Below are 7,500 nucleotides of genomic sequence, written 5' to 3'. Positions count from 1 at the left end.
TCTCGGAAGCTAAGCAGGGTTGGGCCTGGTTAGTACTTGGATGGGAGACCGCCTGGGAATACCAGGTGCTGTATGCTCTTTTGCTCATTCACTTAGAAACTGAAATCTTGCAATATGCACAAGTAGTCCTTCATGAAAGGGGCTGGAAGCTGTTTTCATTTTGACACGAGAGAGAGAGAGAGAGAGAGAGAGAGAGAGACTACCTTGCATTGTCAATTGCTAAATCTGTATATGGATAAGTAGCCTATGGTTGTCAACTTATTTTGTACGGCCATACCAGCCTGGCAACGCCCAATCTCGTCTGATCTCGGAAGCTAAGCAGGGTCGGGCCTGGTTAGTACTTGGATGGGAGACCGCCTGGGAATACCAGGTGCTGTATGCTCTTTTGCTCATTCACTTAGAAACTGAAATCTTGCAATATGCACAAGTAGTCCTTCATGAAAGGGGCTGGAAGCTGTTTTCATTTTGACACGAGAGAGAGAGAGAGAGAGAGAGACCACCTTGCATTGTCAATTGCTAAATCTGTATATGGATAAGTAGCCTATGGTTGTCAACTTATTTCGTACGGCCATACCAGCCTGGCAACGCCCGATCTCGTCTGATCTCGGAAGCTAAGCAGGGTCGGGCCTGGTTAGTACTTGGATGGGAGACCGCCTGGGAATACCAGGTGCTGTATGCTCTTTTGCTCATTCACTTAGAAACTGACATCTTGCAATATGCACAAGTAGTCCTTCATGAAAGGGGCTGGAAACTGTTTTCATTTTGACACGAGAGAGAGAGAGAGAGAGAGAGAGAGAGAGAGACCACCTTGCATTGTCAATTGCTAAATCTGTATATGGATAAGTAGCCTATGGTTGTCAACTTATTTCGTACGGCCATACCAGCCTGGCAACGCCCGATCTCGTCTGATCTCGGAAGCTAAGCAGGGTCGGGCCTGGTTAGTACTTGGATGGGAGACCGCCTGGGAATACCAGGTGCTGTATGCTCATTCACTTAGAAACTGAAATCTTGCAATATGCACAAGTAGTCCTTCATGAAAGGGGCTGGAAGCTGTTTTCATTTTGACACGAGAGGGAGAGAGAGAGAGAGAGACCACCTTGCATTGTCAATTGCTAAATCTGTATATGGATAAGTAGCCTATGGTTGTCAACTTATTTCGTACGGCCATACCAGCCTGGCAACGCCCGATCTCGTCTGATCTCGGAAGCTAAGCAGGGTTGGGCCTGGTTAGTAATTGGATGGGAGACCGCCTGGGAATACCAGGTGCTGTATGCTCTTTTGCTCATTCACTTAGAAACTGAAATCTTGCAATATGCACAAGTAGTCCTTCATGAAAGGGGCTGGAAGCTGTTTTCATTTTGACACGAGAGAGAGAGAGAGAGAGAGAGAGAGAGACTACCTTGCATTGTCAATTGCTAAATCTGTATATGGATAAGTAGCCTATGGTTGTCAACTTATTTCGTACGGCCATACCAGCCTGGCAACGCCCGATCTCGTCTGATCTCGGAAGCTAAGCAGGGTTGGGCCTGGTTAGTACTTGGATGGGAGACCGCCTGGGAATACCAGGTGCTGTATGCTCTTTTGCTCATTCACTTAGAAACTGACATCTTGCAATATGCACAAGTAGTCCTTCATGAAAGGGGCTGGAAGCTGTTTTCATTTTGACACGAGAGAGAGAGAGAGAGAGAGAGACCACCTTGCATTGTCAATTGCTAAATCTGTATATGGATAAGTAGCCTATGGTTGTCAACTTATTTCGTACGGCCATACCAGCCTGGCAACGCCCGATCTCGTCTGATCTCGGAAGCTAAGCAGGGTCGGGCCTGGTTAGTACTTGGATGGGAGACCGCCTGGGAATACCAGGTGCTGTATGCTCTTTTGCTCATTCACTTAGAAACTGACATCTTGCAATATGCACAAGTAGTCCTTCATGAAAGGGGCTGGAAACTGTTTTCATTTTGACACGAGAGAGAGAGAGAGAGAGAGAGAGAGAGAGACCACCTTGCATTGTCAATTGCTAAATCTGTATATGGATAAGTAGCCTATGGTTGTCAACTTATTTCGTACGGCCATACCAGCCTGGCAACGCCCGATCTCGTCTGATCTCGGAAGCTAAGCAGGGTTGGGCCTGGTTAGTACTTGGATGGGAGACCGCCTGGGAATACCAGGTGCTGTATGCTCTTTTGCTCATTCACTTAGAAACTGAAATCTTGCAATATGCACAAGTAGTCCTTCATGAAAGGGGCTGGAAGCTGTTTTCATTTTGACACGAGAGAGAGAGAGAGAGAGAGAGAGAGAGAGAGAGACTACCTTGCATTGTCAATTGCTAAATCTGTATATGGATAAGTAGCCTATGGTTGTCAACTTATTTCGTACGGCCATACCAGCCTGGCAACGCCCAATCTCGTCTGATCTCGGAAGCTAAGCAGGGTCGGGCCTGGTTAGTACTTGGATGGGAGACCGCCTGGGAATACCAGGTGCTGTATGCTCTTTTGCTCATTCACTTAGAAACTGAAATCTTGCAATATGCACAAGTAGTCCTTCATGAAAGGGGCTGGAAGCTGTTTTCATTTTGACACGAGAGAGAGAGAGAGAGAGAGAGACCACCTTGCATTGTCAATTGCTAAATCTGTATATGGATAAGTAGCCTATGGTTGTCAACTTATTTCGTACGGCCATACCAGCCTGGCAACGCCCGATCTCGTCTGATCTCGGAAGCTAAGCAGGGTCGGGCCTGGTTAGTACTTGGATGGGAGACCGCCTGGGAATACCAGGTGCTGTATGCTCTTTTGCTCATTCACTTAGAAACTGACATCTTGCAATATGCACAAGTAGTCCTTCATGAAAGGGGCTGGAAACTGTTTTCATTTTGACACGAGAGAGAGAGAGAGAGAGAGAGAGAGAGACCACCTTGCATTGTCAATTGCTAAATCTGTATATGGATAAGTAGCCTATGGTTGTCAACTTATTTCGTACGGCCATACCAGCCTGGCAACGCCCGATCTCGTCTGATCTCGGAAGCTAAGCAGGGTCGGGCCTGGTTAGTACTTGGATGGGAGACCGCCTGGGAATACCAGGTGCTGTATGCTCATTCACTTAGAAACTGAAATCTTGCAATATGCACAAGTAGTCCTTCATGAAAGGGGCTGGAAGCTGTTTTCATTTTGACACGAGAGGGAGAGAGAGAGAGAGAGACCACCTTGCATTGTCAATTGCTAAATCTGTATATGGATAAGTAGCCTATGGTTGTCAACTTATTTCGTACGGCCATACCAGCCTGGCAACGCCCGATCTCGTCTGATCTCGGAAGCTAAGCAGGGTTGGGCCTGGTTAGTACTTGGATGGGAGACCGCCTGGGAATACCAGGTGCTGTATGCTCTTTTGCTCATTCACTTAGAAACTGAAATCTTGCAATATGCACAAGTAGTCCTTCATGAAAGGGGCTGGAAGCTGTTTTCATTTTGACACGAGAGAGAGAGAGAGAGAGAGAGAGAGAGAGAGAGAGAGACTACCTTGCATTGTCAATTGCTAAATCTGTATATGGATAAGTAGCCTATGGTTGTCAACTTATTTCATACGGCCATACTAGCCTGGCAACGCCCGATCTCGTCTGATCTCGGAAGCTAAGCAGGGTCGGGCCTGGTTAGTACTTGGATGGGAGACCGCCTGGGAATACCAGGTGCTGTATGCTCTTTTGCTCATTCACTTAGAAACTGAAATCTTGCAATATGCACAAGTAGTCCTTCATGAAAGGGGCTGGAAGCTGTTTTCATTTTGACACGAGAGAGAGAGAGAGAGACCACTTTGCATTGTCAATTGCTAAATCTGTATATGGATAAGTAGCCTATGGTTGTCAACTTATTTTGTACGGCTATACCAGCCTGGCAACGCCCGATCTCGTCTGATCTCGGAAGCTAAGCATGGTCGGGCCTGGTTAGTACTTGGATGGGAGACCGCCTGGGAATACCAGGTGCTGTATGCTCTTTTGCTCATTCACTTAGAAACTGAAATCTTGCAATATGCACAAGTAGTCCTTCATGAAAGGGGCTGGAAGCTGTTTTCATTTTGACACGAGAGAGAGAGAGAGAGAGAGAGAGAGAGAGAGACTACCTTGCATTGTCAATTGCTAAATCTGTATATGGATAAGTAGCCTATGGTTGTCAACTTATTTCGTACGGCCATACCAGCCTGGCAACGCCCGATCTCGTCTGATCTCGGAAGCTAAGCAGGGTCGGGCCTGGTTAGTACTTGGATGGGAGACCGCCTGGGAATACCAGGTGCTGTATGCTCTTTTGCTCATTCACTTAGAAACTGAAATCTTGCAATATGCACAAGTAGTCCTTCATGAAAGGGGCTGGAAGCTGTTTTCATTTTGACACGAGAGAGAGAGAGAGAGAGAGAGAGAGAGAGAGAGAGAGAGACTACCTTGCATTGTCAATTGCTAAATCTGTATATGGATAAGTAGCCTATGGTTGTCAACTTATTTCGTACGGCCATACCAGCCTGGCAACGCCCGATCTCGTCTGATCTCGGAAGCTAAGCAGGGTCGGGCCTGGTTAGTACTTGGATGGGAGACCGCCTGGGAATACCAGGTGCTGTATGCTCATTCACTTAGAAACTGAAATCTTGCAATATGCACAAGTAGTCCTTCATGAAAGGGGCTGGAAGCTGTTTTCATTTTGACACGAGAGGGAGAGAGAGAGAGAGAGACCACCTTGCATTGTCAATTGCTAAATCTGTATATGGATAAGTAGCCTATGGTTGTCAACTTATTTCGTACGGCCATACCAGCCTGGCAACGCCCGATCTCGTCTGATCTCGGAAGCTAAGCAGGGTTGGGCCTGGTTAGTACTTGGATGGGAGACCGCCTGGGAATACCAGGTGCTGTATGCTCTTTTGCTCATTCACTTAGAAACTGAAATCTTGCAATATGCACAAGTAGTCCTTCATGAAAGGGGCTGGAAGCTGTTTTCATTTTGACACGAGAGAGAGAGAGAGAGAGAGAGAGAGAGACTACCTTGCATTGTCAATTGCTAAATCTGTATATGGATAAGTAGCCTATGGTTGTCAACTTATTTTGTACGGCCATACCAGCCTGGCAACGCCCGATCTCGTCTGATCTCGGAAGCTAAGCAGGGTCGGGCCTGGTTAGTACTTGGATGGGAGACCGCCTGGGAATACCAGGTGCTGTATGCTCTTTTGCTCATTCACTTAGAAACTGAAATCTTGCAATATGCACAAGTAGTCCTTCATGAAAGGGGCTGGAAGCTGTTTTCATTTTGACACGAGAGAGAGAGAGAGACCACTTTGCATTGTCAATTGCTAAATCTGTATATGGATAAGTAGCCTATGGTTGTCAACTTATTTTGTACGGCCATACCAGCCTGGCAACGCCCGATCTCGTCTGATCTCGGAAGCTAAGCATGGTCGGGCCTGGTTAGTACTTGGATGGGAGACCGCCTGGGAATACCAGGTGCTGTATGCTCTTTTGCTCATTCACTTAGAAACTGAAATCTTGCAATATGCACAAGTAGTCCTTCATGAAAGGGGCTGGAAGCTGTTTTCATTTTGACACGAGAGAGAGAGAGAGAGAGAGAGAGAGAGAGAGACTACCTTGCATTGTCAATTGCTAAATCTGTATATGGATAAGTAGCCTATGGTTGTCAACTTATTTCGTACGGCCATACCAGCCTGGCAACGCCCGATCTCGTCTGATCTCGGAAGCTAAGCAGGGTCGGGCCTGGTTAGTACTTGGATGGGAGACCGCCTGGGAATACCAGGTGCTGTATGCTCTTTTGCTCATTCACTTAGAAACTGAAATCTTGCAATATGCACAAGTAGTCTTTCATGAAAGGGGCTGGAAGCTGTTTTCATTTTGACACGAGAGAGAGAGAGAGAGAGAGACCACCTTGCATTGTCAATTGCTAAATCTGTATATGGATAAGTAGCCTATGGTTGTCAACTTATTTCGTACGGCCATACCAGCCTGGCAACGCCCGATCTCGTCTGATCTCGGAAGCTAAGCAGGGTTGGGCCTGGTTAGTACTTGGATGGGAGACCGCCTGGGAATACCAGGTGCTGTATGCTCTTTTGCTCATTCACTTAGAAACTGAAATCTTGCAATATGCACAAGTAGTCCTTCATGAAAGGGGCTGGAAGCTGTATTCATTTTGACACGAGAGAGAGAGAGAGAGAGACCACCTTGCATTGTCAATTGCTAAATCTGTATATGGATAAGTAGCCTATGGTTGTCAACTTATTTTGTACGGCTATACCAGCCTGGCAACGCCCGATCTCGTCTGATCTCGGAAGCTAAGCATGGTCGGGCCTGGTTAGTACTTGGATGGGAGACCGCCTGGGAATACCAGGTGCTGTATGCTCTTTTGCTCATTCACTTAGAAACTGAAATCTTGCAATATGCACAAGTAGTCCTTCATGAAAGGGGCTGGAAGCTGTTTTCATTTTGACACGAGAGAGAGAGAGAGAGACCACCTTGCATTGTCAATTGCTAAATCTGTATATGGATAAGTAGCCTATGGTTGTCAACTTATTTCGTACGGCCATACCAGCCTGGCAACGCCCGATCTCGTCTGATCTCGGAAGCTAAGCAGGGTCGGTCCTGGTTAGTACTTGGATGGGAGACCGCCTGGGAATACCAGGTGCTGTATGCTCATTCACTTAGAAACTGAAATCTTGCAATATGCACAAGTAGTCCTTCATGAAAGGGGCTGGAAGCTGTTTTCATTTTGACACGAGAGGGAGAGAGAGACCACCTTGCATTGTCAATTGCTAAATCTGTATATGGATAAGTAGCCTATGGTTGTCAACTTATTTCGTACGGCCATACCAGCCTGGCAACGCCCGATCTCGTCTGATCTCGGAAGCTAAGCAGGGTTGGGCCTGGTTAGTACTTGGATGGGAGACCGCCTGGGAATACCAGGTGCTGTATGCTCTTTTGCTCATTCACTTAGAAACTGAAATCTTGCAATATGCACAAGTAGTCCTTCATGAAAGGGGCTGGAAGCTGTTTTCATTTTGACACGAGAGAGAGAGAGAGAGAGAGAGAGAGAGAGAGAGAGAGAGAGAGAAAGACTACCTTGCATTGTCAATTGCTAAATCTGTATATGGATAAGTAGCCTATGGTTGTCAACTTATTTCGTACGGCCATACCAGCCTGGCAACGCCCGATCTCGTCTGATCTCGGAGCTAAGCAGGGTCGGGCCTGGTTAGTACTTGGATGGGAGACCGCCTGGGAATACCAGGTGCTGTATGCTCTTTTGCTCATTCACTTAGAAACTGAAATCTTGCAATATGCACAAGTAGTCCTTCATGAAAGGGGCTGGAAGCTGTTTTCATTTTGACACGAGAGAGAGAGAGAGAGAGACCACCTTGCATTGTCAATTGCTAAATCTGTATATGGATAAGTAGCCTATGGTTGTCAACTTATTTTGTACGGCTATACCAGCCTGGCAACGCCCGATCTCGTCTGATCTCGGAAGC

The 7,500-nt window shown here is 46.8% G+C and overlaps 19 non-coding genes and 7 pseudogenes across 19 annotated transcripts in view; all 26 read left to right on the top strand.

Annotated features, from left to right (window-relative positions):
- The window catches only part of LOC146226016 (5S ribosomal RNA), a 119-nt gene extending 42 nt beyond the window's left edge, over positions 1-77 (top strand). The window contains exon 1 of the ribosomal RNA XR_014748829.1: positions 1-77. This exon is cut by the window's left edge and continues 42 nt beyond it. This is a non-coding gene — a ribosomal RNA (5S ribosomal RNA).
- Positions 78-263: 186 nt separating this feature from the next.
- Positions 264-382, top strand: LOC146226015 (5S ribosomal RNA; annotated as a pseudogene).
- Positions 383-560: 178 nt separating this feature from the next.
- Positions 561-679, top strand: LOC146226014 (5S ribosomal RNA). The gene has a single exon (XR_014748241.1). It is a non-coding gene; the product is annotated as a 5S ribosomal RNA (ribosomal RNA).
- Positions 680-867: 188 nt separating this feature from the next.
- LOC146226013 (5S ribosomal RNA) lies at positions 868-986 on the top strand. The gene has a single exon (XR_014748240.1). It is a non-coding gene; the product is annotated as a 5S ribosomal RNA (ribosomal RNA).
- Positions 987-1,156: 170 nt separating this feature from the next.
- LOC146226012 (5S ribosomal RNA) lies at positions 1,157-1,275 on the top strand. The gene has a single exon (XR_014749992.1). It is a non-coding gene; the product is annotated as a 5S ribosomal RNA (ribosomal RNA).
- A 184-nt stretch (positions 1,276-1,459) lies between these two features.
- Positions 1,460-1,578, top strand: LOC146226011 (5S ribosomal RNA). Its single transcript, XR_014748818.1, has one exon. It is a non-coding gene; the product is annotated as a 5S ribosomal RNA (ribosomal RNA).
- Positions 1,579-1,756: 178 nt separating this feature from the next.
- On the top strand, positions 1,757-1,875 carry LOC146226010 (5S ribosomal RNA). The gene has a single exon (XR_014748238.1). It is a non-coding gene; the product is annotated as a 5S ribosomal RNA (ribosomal RNA).
- A 186-nt stretch (positions 1,876-2,061) lies between these two features.
- LOC146226009 (5S ribosomal RNA) lies at positions 2,062-2,180 on the top strand. The gene has a single exon (XR_014748807.1). It is a non-coding gene; the product is annotated as a 5S ribosomal RNA (ribosomal RNA).
- Positions 2,181-2,370: 190 nt separating this feature from the next.
- Positions 2,371-2,489, top strand: LOC146226008 (5S ribosomal RNA; annotated as a pseudogene).
- A 178-nt stretch (positions 2,490-2,667) lies between these two features.
- Positions 2,668-2,786, top strand: LOC146226007 (5S ribosomal RNA). The gene has a single exon (XR_014748237.1). It is a non-coding gene; the product is annotated as a 5S ribosomal RNA (ribosomal RNA).
- A 184-nt stretch (positions 2,787-2,970) lies between these two features.
- LOC146226006 (5S ribosomal RNA) lies at positions 2,971-3,089 on the top strand. Its single transcript, XR_014748236.1, has one exon. It is a non-coding gene; the product is annotated as a 5S ribosomal RNA (ribosomal RNA).
- Positions 3,090-3,259: 170 nt separating this feature from the next.
- LOC146226005 (5S ribosomal RNA) lies at positions 3,260-3,378 on the top strand. The gene has a single exon (XR_014748796.1). It is a non-coding gene; the product is annotated as a 5S ribosomal RNA (ribosomal RNA).
- Positions 3,379-3,572: 194 nt separating this feature from the next.
- LOC146226004 (5S ribosomal RNA) lies at positions 3,573-3,691 on the top strand. The gene has a single exon (XR_014748895.1). It is a non-coding gene; the product is annotated as a 5S ribosomal RNA (ribosomal RNA).
- Positions 3,692-3,863: 172 nt separating this feature from the next.
- Positions 3,864-3,982, top strand: LOC146226003 (5S ribosomal RNA; annotated as a pseudogene).
- A 188-nt stretch (positions 3,983-4,170) lies between these two features.
- Positions 4,171-4,289, top strand: LOC146226002 (5S ribosomal RNA). The gene has a single exon (XR_014748235.1). It is a non-coding gene; the product is annotated as a 5S ribosomal RNA (ribosomal RNA).
- A 196-nt stretch (positions 4,290-4,485) lies between these two features.
- LOC146226001 (5S ribosomal RNA) lies at positions 4,486-4,604 on the top strand. The gene has a single exon (XR_014748234.1). It is a non-coding gene; the product is annotated as a 5S ribosomal RNA (ribosomal RNA).
- A 170-nt stretch (positions 4,605-4,774) lies between these two features.
- LOC146226000 (5S ribosomal RNA) lies at positions 4,775-4,893 on the top strand. Its single transcript, XR_014748785.1, has one exon. It is a non-coding gene; the product is annotated as a 5S ribosomal RNA (ribosomal RNA).
- Positions 4,894-5,077: 184 nt separating this feature from the next.
- Positions 5,078-5,196, top strand: LOC146225999 (5S ribosomal RNA). Its single transcript, XR_014749340.1, has one exon. It is a non-coding gene; the product is annotated as a 5S ribosomal RNA (ribosomal RNA).
- Positions 5,197-5,366: 170 nt separating this feature from the next.
- Positions 5,367-5,485, top strand: LOC146225998 (5S ribosomal RNA; annotated as a pseudogene).
- A 188-nt stretch (positions 5,486-5,673) lies between these two features.
- On the top strand, positions 5,674-5,792 carry LOC146225997 (5S ribosomal RNA). Its single transcript, XR_014748233.1, has one exon. It is a non-coding gene; the product is annotated as a 5S ribosomal RNA (ribosomal RNA).
- Positions 5,793-5,968: 176 nt separating this feature from the next.
- Positions 5,969-6,087, top strand: LOC146225996 (5S ribosomal RNA). Its single transcript, XR_014748774.1, has one exon. It is a non-coding gene; the product is annotated as a 5S ribosomal RNA (ribosomal RNA).
- Positions 6,088-6,261: 174 nt separating this feature from the next.
- On the top strand, positions 6,262-6,380 carry LOC146225995 (5S ribosomal RNA; annotated as a pseudogene).
- Positions 6,381-6,552: 172 nt separating this feature from the next.
- LOC146225994 (5S ribosomal RNA) lies at positions 6,553-6,671 on the top strand. Its single transcript, XR_014749988.1, has one exon. It is a non-coding gene; the product is annotated as a 5S ribosomal RNA (ribosomal RNA).
- Positions 6,672-6,833: 162 nt separating this feature from the next.
- On the top strand, positions 6,834-6,952 carry LOC146225993 (5S ribosomal RNA). Its single transcript, XR_014748763.1, has one exon. It is a non-coding gene; the product is annotated as a 5S ribosomal RNA (ribosomal RNA).
- Positions 6,953-7,156: 204 nt separating this feature from the next.
- LOC146225992 (5S ribosomal RNA) lies at positions 7,157-7,274 on the top strand (annotated as a pseudogene).
- A 174-nt stretch (positions 7,275-7,448) lies between these two features.
- LOC146225991 (5S ribosomal RNA) overlaps positions 7,449-7,500 on the top strand; it is a 119-nt pseudogene continuing 67 nt past the window's right edge.

The sequence above is a fragment of the Hypomesus nipponensis genome, chromosome 25 (genome assembly GCF_054491055.1).
Source record: "Hypomesus nipponensis isolate SF chromosome 25, ASM5449105v1, whole genome shotgun sequence".
NCBI lineage: Eukaryota > Metazoa > Chordata > Actinopteri > Osmeriformes > Osmeridae > Hypomesus > Hypomesus nipponensis.
The sequence above is the reverse complement of the archived record's forward strand: the minus strand, read 5'-3'. Positions and strand labels throughout refer to the sequence as shown.